Raw genomic sequence first — 15,324 nt, 5'->3', positions numbered from 1 at the left:
TATATGCAAGTATTCCCAAGAGGGAATAAAAAAAAATATATATGAAAATTGAACATTAGCAGATACCTCATCAGATCTAAGGTTGTCCATACATGGTAAGATTCCTCACTGTGTGTGACATGAAACATTCAGTGTACAGATCATTCCTCTTACTAGAAAGAAAAGGGAACACCAGTCAATTATTGCCCCACAAGCATCCATCCTCCATCTATTAGTTCAACGCTCTGTGACTGGGGGGGGGGTAGTCAACCGTTTGCAAAAAAAATTGTAGTGATATTATCCAATCCCATAAGAGCGCATAGCACAAATGACAAAGCAAAAAAATATATATCAGCAAATAAATTGTGATGTGCTATAATCATTGAAGCAAAACATGATGATGAATAAATAAAGTTCAAGAAGGCACGTGACGTTTTTACAACCTCTCCTGAACGATTTAACTTGACAGATAGTAACGCACGTTTAATATGTCAGTTTTGCCACGTTTACATGCCGAGTTTACCCACACTTGCGTTTAGTTTATTTATATATTTTTTAAATATGCAAAAATGAAAAACGCCTATGAAACGAAACGCGGCTAAACATGAGTTTAGAAGCGCTCAGCGCTTGAAATGCCTCTGAACAAATTTTTCGCGAAAACCAAAAAAGCCTCTTAAAAACGCAACTGCCTAAAAAATTACTATAAACGACCCTGTGTACATGTACTGATAACAAATGGGAGTTCAGGAGCAGTTGGGGGGAAAAAAATGCCCGTTTAGCAGCACATGAGGCCTAACTCCAAAATGAAAGTTCATAAATTCAAAAATTAAAAATAGAAATCCAAGAAATTGGAATCTTTAAAGCGGAGTTCCACACTAAAAATGAACTTTCTATTAACAGCTTGCTTTTAATTAAAACATTTTTTTTTTACTCACTTCTATCTGGCTGTTACCAGGCAGATTTCGCAATCTGCCTAGTTCCTGGTCCTAGGTGGTTCAACTTCCTGTCATAAGATCCCATTGCCTCCTGGGAAATGACGACACTCATTTCCCAGGAGTCTCTGGGCATTACTGTGCAAAAAAAAAAAAAAAAACACCCAGCATGCACCTCTCCTTGAAAACCCGGAAAAAAAAAGGTTTTCACATACCCACACATGATGGATACGGCCACAACATGAGCTGGAGGATATAAGGAAAGTGTTTGCAATGATTTCTGGAATGATTGGGGAGCCATCAATATGTTTTGTGGGACTATTTATTGTGATTCATTTTAGCTTGCAAAAGAAAATAAAAATTATGCCCGGAAACCCACTTTAAGTGGAGATACCTATGCGAAGGTACAGTAGAAAACCACTGGCCACTGGTTTGTGAAATCCACCACCAAGAAGTACAATGGACACGCTTACCAGAAAGAAAGTGTGGGGATCCAAACAGATCCCAATTATAATTTAAATTCCTTGATAAGCCTCCCATCCCCCCCCCCCCCCCCCCGTTTTACATCACATACCTTTGTTGACATCACATATCACATACCATTAACGTTATTAACCACATGGTTCCCTCTTCCTTCTCATGGAGACTAAAGAAGAGCCACAGGGACTCCTAAATATGTAAACTTTTTTGTTAGTAAACAAAAAAAAAAACACACCCCCTTATGTTATAGCACATAGTCAAGAAATAAATATATTTGTTGGAATAAATCAATATGTTCCTACCTCTAGTACATCTTTTTGTACACCGAAATACCTAGCCTATGTCAACAATCTTTTATTTTGGAATATGTAAACTTTCAATAAAAATTATTGGAAAAGAAAAGGATGTGCAGGTTTTAAAATCGGTAATAAACCCAAAAATCTAAAATTTTATATATTGCAGCTTGCCAATTTTAGATATGGCTGTATTCGTTTGCTTTTAAATTTTTAGGCTTTTGTCCACAGTTTTCACCTGATGATCTGGTCAGCAAAACACCTTCTGTATTAGCATGCCTCAACTCTGGCTGAAGGATCACAGGGGGCACATAGGACAGCAGCATTTGGAAGGCCCTATTCACATCTCAGCATTGAAGCTCCAAACGCTGAAGGACAAAAATAAATGATTCTCTATGTAGTTGGTTCACATCTCCACTACAAGCCGCCTAAAAAATTAAAAATAAAAGTTCTGGAATTTTCTTTGTAGCTAGAATCGGGCAGATTGGTGCATTGTAGTGTGTTTTTGTCATGCATTTTGGAGCATTTTTTCTGCTCAAATGCAATAATATTAAAACAACAAAATACAGATAAAAAAATAAAAATAAAAAAAAATAAACCCAACACTGATATTAACCCCCAATCCTAAACTCTGACCCCAATAACCCCTACAAAATAAACCCCCCAACCCAGACCTCAAAGTGCCGGCTCACACTACAGCGACTTGGGACCCAACTTGTGTTGCCCCAAGTGAATGAGAGCAGTCTTAATGTACACTACAGGAGTCGCTCAGACTTCAGAAAAGGTTCCTGTACTACTTCTAGGTGATTTCTAGGCAACTTGTACCCATTGATTTCAATGGAAGTCGCCTCCAAAGTCAGATCTCCGTCTATATTGAAAAACTTTACAGGAAGAGAAAATAGTTCTCAGGAAAACCCCTCCCTTCCACAGAGCTGATTATTTTGTGATTGGCCACATCCAAAGTCGCCTGTCCTGGAGGCAACTTGACGTCGCGTTGCAAGTTGCCTTGCAAAGTCTCTATGTGAACCGGCGCTAACCCATAACCGTTTACAAAGTAAAAAAATAAAAGTATGAAAAACATTCAAAAACAGCGCAACAAATGAAAGAAGATATTTTGTGCAAACGCTCCAAAAAAAAGAAAAAGAAAACCCTGCTGCTGCTCAGAATGCAGCCTATGGGGGAGGGGTGCGTTAGGTGTAGCCACTGATTTAAATCCACTAAAGCCTTGTACACAGGATCGGATTTTCTGCAGACAAAAGCGTCAGACTTGTGTGTGCCTGGATTTTGTCTTGCATACAAACGGCACACAATTGTCGGCCAACAAACATGAACGTAGTGACGTACTACGTGGTTTTTCAGCTCTTGAGCGCCACCCTTTGGGCACCTTCTGCTAAAGTCACGTTTTATGAGCACTGAATCTGAGCATGGTGAGCACCCTGGGTGGTAAAAAAAAAAAAAAAAAAAAAAAAAAATAGATTTTATTTTTTTTTATTTAAAAATAGCATCTTTAACTACTTGCCGACCAGCCGCCGCAGTTATACGGCGGCAGGTCGGCTCCCCTGCGCGAGAGCACGTAGCTCTACGTCACCTCGCGAAGCAGCCACTTGGTCCTGACAAGGGAAAAATGCCTGACCGTCTGTGCATACAACGTATGAACAGCGATCAGTCATTTCCCCTTGTCAGTCCACCCCCCTACAGTTATAACACACCCAGGGAACATACTTAACCCTCTTCCCCACCCCCAGTGGCATTTTTATAGTAATTCAATGCATTTTTATAGCACTGATCGCAATAAAAATGCCAATGGTCCCAAAAATGTGTCAAGTGTCCGCAATAAGGTCGCAATACCGAGAAAAAAAAAGCCGATTGCCGCCATTACTAGTAAAAAATAAATATATTTTATAAAAAATGCCATAAAACGACCACCTATTTAGTAAACGCTAAAACTTTTGCGCAAACCAATCAATAAACGTTTATTGCGATTTTTTTACGAAAAATATGTAGAATACGTATCGGCCTAAACTGAGGAAATTTTTTTTTTTTATATATTATAGCAAAAAATATTCCTTTTTGTCAAAATTGTCGCTCTATTTTTGCTTATAGCGCAAAAACTAAAAACCGCAGGAGGTGATCAAATACCACCAAAAGAAAGCTCTATTTGTGGGGGGGGGGGGGAAACGGACGCCAATTTTGTTTGGGAGCCACGTCGCACAATTGTCAGTTAAACCGACGCAGTGCCGAATCGCAAAAAGTGCTCTGGTCTTTGACCAGCAATATGGTCCGGGGTTTAAGTGGTTAATCCAATTTATTTTAATAAAATGCTTTTGGAGTAAAAAGCCATCTAAAGAGTTTTCTATTTAAGATACATTGATAATTTATTGTATTCAGCATGAAATGGGGCTTAGTTATGTAGCAAGAGGCTGTATATTCTGCATGCTTACATTTTTGGTAAACTCATTCAATTAATCCAAGCTCTGCAAGCTGAGATAACATGCACTGCATTGATGCATTTCACAGTAACCATGAGATAAAACAAAGTTCAGAAATACTCCTTTATAAACATTGTTTTGCAAATCTGAATCGGTTCTGATAAATCGCCGTTTTACTAACCTGACAGATTATTATAGATAGGAAAAAATAAATTTTGTTTGTAAATAAAGATTCTAACTACCAGCAAGAATAAGTCCTTACATTTAAAGAGCACCTGTCATTTCAGATCCATCATGGCAGCGCCTGTAAGTGGGTGTCCACTCACCTGCTGCCGCCACAACCCTCACCTTGCGTCACCAAAGAATGGGACTGTCGGTGAGTAAACAGTGGGTTAGGGGAGGAGCCGCTGCGGGACAGAGATGACAGTTGCCCTTTAAAAATTATGATTTAAATCAAGTTTTTTTTTTTACTAGTGATTTATATCAAATCAACCCTGAGCCAAACTCCAGCTCACACGTAATAATCAGTTACAGCAGTTTTTTCCCTTTTAGGATAAAGGTTTTACGTAAATAAAAAAAGGTTCATCTCATCCCTGTAAAACTGAAACATCTGGAAGAGAGCTTGTTCTTTTGAAAATCCAGACTTACTGGCTGGATCACCAGATAAAACAGAACGCAAGCCCAAAAGACAAAAAAAGGAAACCAATACAGTCATATCTGTATTCTGCAATAATAAACGTTTGTCTTTGGGTTTACTATGGCTTTAAAAGTGTTTGTTACCCCAACACTTCATCTTCCTGATATGTGCCTGCTGTGCCATGGACTTGTATGAGAAAGTACCCTGTACACTAAGCAGGAGAGCACAGCCTGGTCAGTTCTCCAACTCGGAGTGCTCTCCTCCCATGATCAGACTTGTCCTGACACCCCCCACAGCACAGCCATTCACAGGAAAGCTCAGTGTCATGCTTCTCCTCCCCATCGCAGATCTTATGCAGCTGAGAACGGGGGGGGTGGGGGGTATGTATGTATAGTTTTTTTTATATCTGTACAAAAATGTTTTGTCTTTCATTTCCATTTTAAACTGAATATGTTTTAGAAGGTGATCGTTTACAAATCATTTTAAATTGATGCATGCAGAGCAACACAAGTACAATGGCGCCCCTGACAGCGGCAAGCCCATCTGCCCTGGGTGGTTGATGGGACTTGTAGTCTTTCCATTCACAGATTTCCCATGAATTTGTGATGCCTCAATATGGGAGAAGCCAAGCAAAAAAGGAGAATGCTGTAGGGAGAAGCATCCCACTATTTGAGAAATGGGATGCTTGCATCCTAGAAATTCATGTTGCACCCTAGATGTGGGATATGCGTTAAATGGTCTATCTCAGCGGTCTCCAGCCAGCGTAGACTAAGGACATTTTTAGTGGTCCTCAATGGCTTTGCCGCAAACCAACATTGTGGCGAATGTATACCACCCAATGTTGCTTCCAGTGTTTCTCACAATATGTGCCGAAAGTCACTACTGTCAGTGCACACTCATACCTGAAGCCTCCTCTGTAGTTCCGGAACCTGAACTCATGGGGGAGATGGAGAAGGAAGGGTCTTCCAATGGCAGCGCTGCTCACAGACTGTAGGAGGGAGCACAGAGCTTGAGGACGTAGCTGAAATCCAATGATGAATTTGTGTAAGGCAGTAGTATGATGCAGAGTTCAGAGGGGACAGAGAGCTGGTGTGTGTGTGTGTGTGTGTGTGTGTGTGTGTGTATATATATATATATATATATATATATATATATATATATATATATATATATATATATATATATATATATATATATATATATATATATATATATATATATATATATACACACACACACACACACACACACACACACACACATATATATACATATACATATACACATATATATATATATATATATATATATATAGAGCGCATGTTATGTTAGTGGTCTGCAGGATTCAAAATTATGAGTTTAGTAGTCTGTGAGGTCCGAAAGGTTGGCGACCACTTTGCTGGACAGCTTGGTCTGTTAGAGCGAAACTGAAGTTTAAAATAAAAAGTGAACAGACAGAGTCTTTATTGCAGAACAGACACAAGGGGGAGAGTTACTAAAACTGGAGCACATAGACTGGTACAGCTGTGCATAGTAACCGACCAGCTTCTAACGGCCCAATCAATATGCTGGTAATCCATACGTACATGTTTTTATTGTCACTACTTGACTATTCTTTGGTTTAAATACAACAGATACGTTTCCTGTGAGACATATAAAACAAAAATAAAACCTTTGTACCGATCAAATATTATTTACTTTTTTGCTGCAATACAAAGCCCCCGGGGTAACTTTTCCTGTTTTCTTACAAACATTTGGGGTGTGCAGCGCTTTATCCATCTTCCAGTATCGCTTTTCCTATGCTAAGCTTGTTCAATTAAGCTTGGCAACAGCCCACGTTCTCATTGGGCCGATTCAATCGGCAGCTATTGCAGACACCATCCACTCTATTCAATAGAACTGTTCTAATAGGATCGATGCAAGTCGCTCCGACTTAGAAAAATGTTTTTGTACGACTTTGCATTGACTTCAATACAGAAGTCATTTTGCAAGTCGCCTCTCAAGTCGTCTTGAGATCGCCTTGCCGAGTCGCCCCCAAAGTCGTGCCGCCCCTGTGTGAACTGGCTCTTAGGATGTAAAGCGCTGTGCAAACTTGCAATATATAAATCCTGTATAAACAGGCACTGTGAACTGGCAAATCAAGACAGCCACGTGTCAAACCCTTAAAGCAGAGGTAGTTAGGAATTGTGGGACTTTAGTTGTACTTTTAGGAAAGTTGAAAAACAACACTTAGATCTCGTTCACACTGTGTGAAGTTCAGCTGAACTCGCATGATTTCAAACTCGGATTTCAGTGTGAGTTCAGGGGGCGATTTCAAACTCGGATTTCAGTGCGAGTTCAGGGGGCGATTTCAAACTCGGATTTCAGTGCGAGTTCAGGGGGCGATTTCAAACTCGGATTTCAGTGCGAGTTCAGGGGGCGATTTCAAACTCGGATTTCAGTGTGAGTTCAGGGGGCGATTTCAAACTCGGATTTCAGTGTGAGTTCAGGGGGCGATTTCAAACTTGGATTTCAGTGTGAGTTCAGGGGGCGATTTCAAACTTGGATTTCAGTGTGAGTTCAGGGGGCGATTTCAAACTTGGATTTCAGTGTGAGTTCAGGGTGCGATTTCAAACTCGGATTTCAGTGCGAGTTCAGGGGGCGATTTCAAACTCGGATTTCAGTGCGAGTTCAGGGGGCGATTTCAAACTCGGATTTCAGTGTGAGTTCAGGGGGCGATTTCAAACTCGGATTTCAGTGTGAGTTCAGGGGGCGATTTGAAAGAGTTGCTAAAAGTAGTGCAGGAACTACTTTTGCAATTCGGTGCGGTGTCACACCGTTTGGGACCGCGCTGTTGCTGGCGATAGGGTACGATTTGGCATGGGATTTGACATGTCAAATTGCGCCAATGTGAACAGGGGTTGACCTTGGTTTCACGCGGCAGCACAGTGTACCCCCAGTTTCCTTTACACTTCTATCTGATTTTTTTGAAAGTACATAGTCCTGGATGATGCATCTTTGGTGCGCTTTTAGAAAACGTGACAAAAAACACAGGATCTAATAGAAGTCTATGGGACACCATGGGTAAGCCACAAAAAAAAAAAAAAAAACGCGGGTAGACTTTGCTGCACCAGTGCTGTAGCCAAACCCCTGGGTGGCAGTGTGAAGCCCACCCTCACTGCAAGGATGAACAAGTAATAAAACTATGTTAAGAATGGGAAAAACAAAGGGCCAGATTCAAGAAGCCTATGGTTGCGCGGCGCAAGGGCTTACTTGCTCCGGTGTAACGAGTGCTCCTGATTCAGGAACCTCGTTACACCGACTGCAGCCTAGGATGTGACAGACATAAGCCTCCTTATGCCTTCACATCCCAGGCTGCATTCTTGCGTTGGCCGCTAGGGGGCGCGGCCATTGTGATCGGCGTATAGTATGCAAATTGCATACTACCACCGATTCACAAAAGTTGCGCGGGCCCTGCGCACGCAAGGTACGGAGTTTCCGTACGGCGACTTTAGCATAAGGCTGCTCCTGCTAATAGCAGGCGCAACCAACGCTAAAGTATAGCTGCGCTTCCCGCTCGCGACGTTCAAATTTTACGTCTTTTACGTAAGTGAACCGTGAATGGCGCTGGACACCATTCACGTTCACTTAGAAGCAAATGACGTCCTTGCGACGTCATTTGCCGCAATGCACGTCGGGAAAGTTTCCCGACGGAGCATGCGCTGTTCGCTCGGCGCGGGAGCGCGCCTAATTTAAATGATTCCCGCCCCCGGCGGGATCATTTACATTAGGCAGCCTTACGCCCGGCTGTTTAGCATATCGCCCGCGCAATTTACGGAGCAACTGCTCCGTGAATCGCGGGCAAAGCGCAATATTTGCGTGGGCGCAGAGAAAAATTGTTGCTCTTTGCCCACGCAAATATTGCGCGAATCTACCTGAATCTGGGCCAAAGACTGCTGTGTTAATGCTACTGACAGCATGCATCATATATGTATTTTTGTTTTATTTTGCATCTAGTACCACTTTATTTTACTATTGCATTGGAGTGACTTACTTTAGTTTGTTGTTATGTAAATGCTCACCGTTTTGTTTTGGCAAAACAAGCACAACTTTATCTGAAACTTGGGACCGCAAACAACTGTCTTTTCTTTTACACTGGTTATAGCTTTAAAAATCTGGGTTCTCCAACACCTAGTAAAGCGATTCTACAACCCCTAACCAACAGGCTGCCTACATGGAATGTCCAAACAGATAGAAATGAAACAAGAAAGAACAGACACAGCTGTAGCAGAAAAGGGAAACAAATTGGAAAAGTATACATAGACTACAAACCAGCAATATGGATGTAATAATCACTGCCTGGAACCAAGATCTTCATCAACAGAAACGTTTTAATTGGTCCAGCCTGCAAATTAAATGCAATCCAAATGTGCAACAATACAATTGACACAGAGGAATGCAGCAGTGACCTCGGGCAACAAGGCAGTAAAGCTGTAAAAAGGTCAAATGCTTTTCATCTCTCTCAGAGAATCAAATATGTGTCAGGGTCAGATCAGTAACGGCTCCACATTCATTTCATGTGTCCCATACTGGTCCATTAAAACATTTACGCTCAGACCATTTCTCTGATGTTTTATCTTTGTGAACAAATTAGAATTTTGCAGGAAATCTGTTTTCAATTGTTAGACGATTACAAGGAAATTCATCATGCCCCACGTCATTCCCAATACCCATGTTATTGAGACACAAATCCACACTAAAAAGAACCTGAAAGCCCCCCAATATTTACACTTTGTCTCCAAGTTGTGACGAATCATTTTTCATTTTTGCAAGAGCCCTGAATATCAAAAGAAGGGCCGCGAATGCAAGCGATTGCATTATAAACTATAGCTGACATTTGTGAACACTTTACATTTCGGGACATGTTCTTTTTTTTTTTGTTACTCAAACAACAAATATTGTCCTACTGCAGTAACTGTAACCTGTTTATGACCTTCAAGTGCAGTATGATCCCCTCCCCCAAAAAACAAACAGCCTAGTATATGCAAAGTGCAGGGTTATACAACCACAACTTATTATAACAATGTAGCTCCTAACAAAAATAAAAAAACAGCATTTATGCCTTATGTTGTAGAATAGCAAATAAAAAATAAAAAAAAACGAAAGAGTGTGTGTATGTATGTATGTATGTATGTATACACACACACACACATATACATACATTATATTATATTATATTATATTATATTATATATATATATATATATATATATATATATATATATATATATATATATATATATATATATATATATATATATATATACACACACACACACACACACACACACACACACACACACACACCTTCCTCTAATAGTGTAGCCAATTTGAAGAGCATAAAAAGTGTTATGATAGAAGCCATAACAACCAATCAGAATCCAGCTTTCATTACACCATCCACAGAGAGATGCTGAAAACATATCCGCTAGAATTCAGGGATATGCAATTAGCGGACCTCCAGCTGTTGCAGAACTATAAATCCCATGAGGCATAGCAAGGCTCCTACAGCCACGAGCATGACACCCAGAGGCAGAGGCATGATGGGATTTGTAGTTTTTCAACATCTGAAGGTCCGCTAATTGCATATCCCTGCGCTAGATGGATAAATGTTCCCACCACTGCCTTTCACATGTTTTAACTGATCAAAACACAAAGTCAATTTATAGCCAGGATGCGTATAAACTAAATGATATCCTTAGGAAAAATAAAACACACACCTCTGCCTCCATTTGATGAAATTGATCGGACTGACCTGATATTTATCAAAGTGGAAATTGCTTTGCTCATCTGACACCACACAACACTTATTCCCAATGCACAATCACACTGAGCACTAGTAGCTGCAGGAAACTTTCATCCATACGACTTATTAAATCGCAGCACACCACATTGCTGGCTGACATGCAGGTATGATCGCTGCAAGGTTCACATGTGTAAAGTCACACACGGCTGTAAACCAAAAAAAAAACCTGAAATGCAATGAAGGCCAGAAAATCTAGTAAAAGATTGTACAACCATGTAAAGGATCCGACAACTGATGCAATACTGCAAACGAAAGAGAAAACATAAAGCTGCAAAACAATAGGATATGAACTTCCCCCGCTATGATCAGGGAATCCATAACAGTAACCCAATACCGATGAATCACACACCCAGCTGCCAAAATTTGGCATTGTGTAATACATATATACTAGAGAACTGCGGGGGTCAATTTTGGAAGTAACCCCTTCAATCAACATACCTTAAAACTTTATTTACGATTGGATCATTCCTGTGTCTGCTGGCCACCAACCTTTACCTATATGCCCTTATCTCAAAGGCCTGCAGGGCACCCCTTGGCATCCACCCAGAGCAGGTTGGCAGAGCTTCATAATGCATGGAAGAACTGTCATCAGGAACCAGCTAACAAATGATGTGTGATCACCTCCTCAATATACCAAAAAATGGCCGACTCCTGTCCTGTGTCACTCTATGACATATAAAATGCCATATAAAACCATCAATTATAAAATACTTCTATTACCAGATTGACTTCTTTTTTCCTTATTAAATAACCAAACCAAGCAAGGGGACCCACATGTACTTCTTACACAATATCACAATCACTCCTTTAGTCTGTGTATGGATAACCTGATCGGAGAATTAGAAGCGGACAGTGTTTATGACAACATATGCTTCATTGTCACATCACTAACATGAAAGACCGATTGGTAGAAGCCGTCCAATCACATTCCAAATCATTCTCAGGAAGACGTCCCAACAAAGATTTTATGAAGCCCCCAAATGTCACCCGTAAAGCCCCATACACACTATCAGTTTTCCTGATGGTTTTCTCTTCAGGTTTACTAATATGAGGTCAAACCTTAAGCGTTTCAATTTGTATCCAATCAGGCAGGTCCTTGTACTACATGGTTCTGGTAAACCTGAAGAGAAAACCAGCAGGAAAACTGATAGTGTGTATGGGGCTTTACACTGTGCAACTACTGATCACATCTTCCCCCATCTGACCTGTCACTGGGTCTTCACACATCTTCATTTATACCATCCAATACAACGTCCTGATCTCAGCCTTCAAACCAACATTTCCATATCAATCCCAACATTTCACTTCCATCCACAACTTCATTAAAGCTCAGTTACACCATCTCACACCCCCACAAACTGACCATACCGGCCATTTGTGTGATTACCCCAGGGACCCCACAACATCAATCTCTAATAAGCTGGAATCTCTCAACTGATAGGATGCCAAGATACTTGTCTCTGCAGACAGGCCTGTAAACCAATAGATTGTAAGCTCCACGAGCAAGGCCCTCCTATATTGTAATTGTACTGCCCCTGTTATATGTGCTGCACAAACTGTTGCTGCTATATAAATCCAGTATAATAATACAAATAAAACAACAACAAACCTCTTGCCAGATTCCTATAAACTAAAATCCAGCTATACATGATCAGCAAATGCCACAATGCTCATTGTACCCCATTACCCAGCACCTCAATACCACCTAAACTTTCACCCTGTACCAGAATGCCCCCTTTTCTCCATTAGCCTCTACTCCAAGGTATCCTATTAGCTGATACCCCCCATATACTTCATTACCCTGTACACCAACAGTCAGCACCCTAATGTGCTCTATACTCAGTGCCCCAATGCCCATCTAGTCCATCAGTCAGTGCCATACGCTATTAGTAAATGCCCTCTCTATATATCATCAGTCAGTAACTTGAGGCCCCCTATTCTCCGCTCCCCACATAGCAAATACCTTCTGCTACCAGTGTATACCCCTTATACCCGAATTCCAACAGTCATTGCCCCTGTACTCTATTACTGACACTAATGCCTCCTATACTTCATACGTAACCTACTCATAGTAAATATCATCTCCCTGGATTGTAGAAGATTTACACCACCCCTCACCCCATTCATTCCCCTAATGGTCCCTCCAACCTAATCAATACTTTCATGTCTCCTGGCAGTGTGTGTATAGCCCCCCCCCTCCATTCATTCATCTCCCCCTCCATTCATCTTCCCCTCATACCCCCCCCTCCATTCATCTTCCCCTCATACCCCCCCCCTCCATTCATCTCCCCCTCATCCCCCCCCCCTCCATTCATCTCCCCCTCATACCCCCCCTCCATTCATCTCCCCCCCTCCATTCATCTCCCCCCCTCCATTCATCTCCCCCTCATACCCCCCCTCCATTCATCTCCCCCCCATACCCCCCCTCCATTCATCTCCCCCTCATACCCCCCCCTCCATTCATCTCCCCCTCATACCCCCCCTCCATTCATCTCCCCCCCTCCATTCATCTCCCCCCCTCCATTCATCTCCCCCTCATACCCCCCCTCCATTCATCTCCCCCCCTCCATTCATCTCCCCCCCATACCCCCCCTCCATTCATCTCCCCCTCATCCCCCCCCCCTCCATTCATCTCCCCCTCATACCCCCCCTCCATTCATCTCCCCCCCTCCATTCATCTCCCCCCCTCCATTCATCTCCCCCTCATACCCCCCCTCCATTCATCTCCCCCTCATACCCCCCTCCATTCATTTCCCCCTCACACCCCCCCTCCATTCATCTCCCCCTCATACCCCCCTCCATTCATCTCCCCCTCAATTCATCTCCCCCTCATACCTCCCCTCAATTCATCTCCCCCCTCATACCCCCCCCCTCCTGCTCCATTCATCTACCCCTCATACCCCCTTCATCTGTCATTGTACCCCCACCTGACCACCTCCATTCATCTCCCCCTCATACCCCCTGTCCTGCTCCATTTATCTACCCCTCATACCCTCCCCCCTTTCCTGCTCCATTCACCTCTCATTGTACCCCTACCCCAACCTGCTCCATGCATCTGTCATCATACACACCCCTGACATCTGCCACTATACCCCCCTGACATCCGCCACTATACCCCCCCTGACATCCGACACTATACCCCCCCTGACATCCGTTACTTGAACCCCCCTAACATCCAACACTATACCCCCCCCCCTGACATCCGACACGTTACCCCCCCGACCTCCTCCATTCATCTGACATTATACCCCCCTGACCTCCTCCATTCATCTGACATTATACCCCCCTGACCTCCTCCATTCATCTGACATTATACCCCCCTGACCTCCTCCATTCATCTGACATTATACCCCCCTGACCTCCTCCATTCATCTGACATTATACCCCCCTGACCTCCTCCATTCATCTGACATTATACCCCCCTGACCTCCTCCATTCATCTGACATTATACCCCCCTGACCTCCTCCATTCATCTGACATTATACCCCCCTGACCTCCTCCATTCATCTGACATTATACCCCCCTCCCCCTGTTCTCCTCTAGTCACCTCCCACATATCTCCCAGTCACCTTTCCCATTCCCCGTGCACCCCCCCCCCCCTTATCTCCTGCATGAACGTCTCAACACACCCCCTCCGGGCCCCGTCCTCGCTCCCCCTCTCCCTGGTCAGCATGGCTCCTACCTGCTCCTCCGGAGCCTCCCCCGGGCACAGGCGGCGATAGGTAACCCAAGACGAAGGAAAGGCAAATCCGCGGAAGCCAGGAAGTTGTTAGTGAGATCCCTTCCCCCAGCCGGTAGTGTCTCCTCGGCTTCTCCGCCCCGGTGACCCTCTTCTTCCCGCCCCAAGTCTATCAGTGTCCGGGGACCGGTATAGATCGTCTCCCAACCTCCGCCAACCCGGCACAGATCACAGCGCGGCAACAATAACAGCCGGCCCCTCCTCCTCCTCTCTCCCCCAGACACCGCCCCCCAACAGCCCCGCCCCAGGACAGCCCCTCCACACAGCTCACCCAGGGACAGGCATGTGTGCGGGAGGTGTGTGCGCTCAGTCAGTCAGTGCGCCTCACACGGTGCGGGGAGGGGATGACATTTTTACCGTGCGGGGAGAGGGGATACCATTCACACCGCTGTGCGGGGAGAGGGGATACCATTCACACCACTGTGCGGGAAGAGGGGATTCCATTCACACCACTGTGCAGGGAGAGGGGATACCATTCACACCACTGTGCGGGGAGAGGGGATACCATTCACACCACTGTGCGGGGAGAGGGGAATATAGGAAGGGGGGAATCTATTCTCCTCACACAGCGCTGGGAGAGGGGATATAGGAAGGGGGCACAATTCTCCTCACACAGTGCTGGGAGAGAGGATATAGGAAGGGGGCACAATTCTCCTCACACAGTGCTGGGAGAGGGGATATAGGAAGGGGGCACAATTCTCCTCACACAGTGCTGGGAGAGAGGATATAGGAAGGGGGGACACCATTCTCCTCACACAGTGCTGGGAGAGAGGATATAGGAAGGGGGCACAATTCTCCTCACACAGTGCTGGGAGAGGGGATATAGGAAGGGGGCACAATTCTCCTCACACAGTGCTGGGAGAGGGGATATAGGAAGGGGGCACAATTCTCCTCACACAGTGCTGGGAGAGAGGATATAGGAAGGGGGCACAATTCTCCTCACACAGTGCTGGGAGAGGGGATATAGGAAGGGGGGACACCATTCTCCT

General features: G+C 43.8%; 1 protein-coding gene across 1 annotated transcript in view; it reads right to left on the bottom strand.

The window, feature by feature from the left end:
* The window catches only part of NDST2 (N-deacetylase and N-sulfotransferase 2), a 223,481-nt gene extending 208,951 nt beyond the window's left edge, over positions 1-14,530 (bottom strand). Inside the window, exon 1 of the mRNA XM_040320437.1 lies at positions 14,279-14,530. The gene's annotated coding sequence lies outside the window, so the exon portion shown is untranslated. The remainder of the gene's footprint in view (positions 1-14,278) is intronic.
* Positions 14,531-15,324: the final 794 nt, after the last annotated feature.

This window comes from Rana temporaria, chromosome 8 (assembly GCF_905171775.1).
Source record: "Rana temporaria chromosome 8, aRanTem1.1, whole genome shotgun sequence".
Classification (NCBI taxonomy): Eukaryota; Metazoa; Chordata; class Amphibia; order Anura; family Ranidae; genus Rana; species Rana temporaria.
Note: the sequence above shows the minus strand (reverse complement) of the source record. Positions and strands in the feature narration are given on the sequence as shown.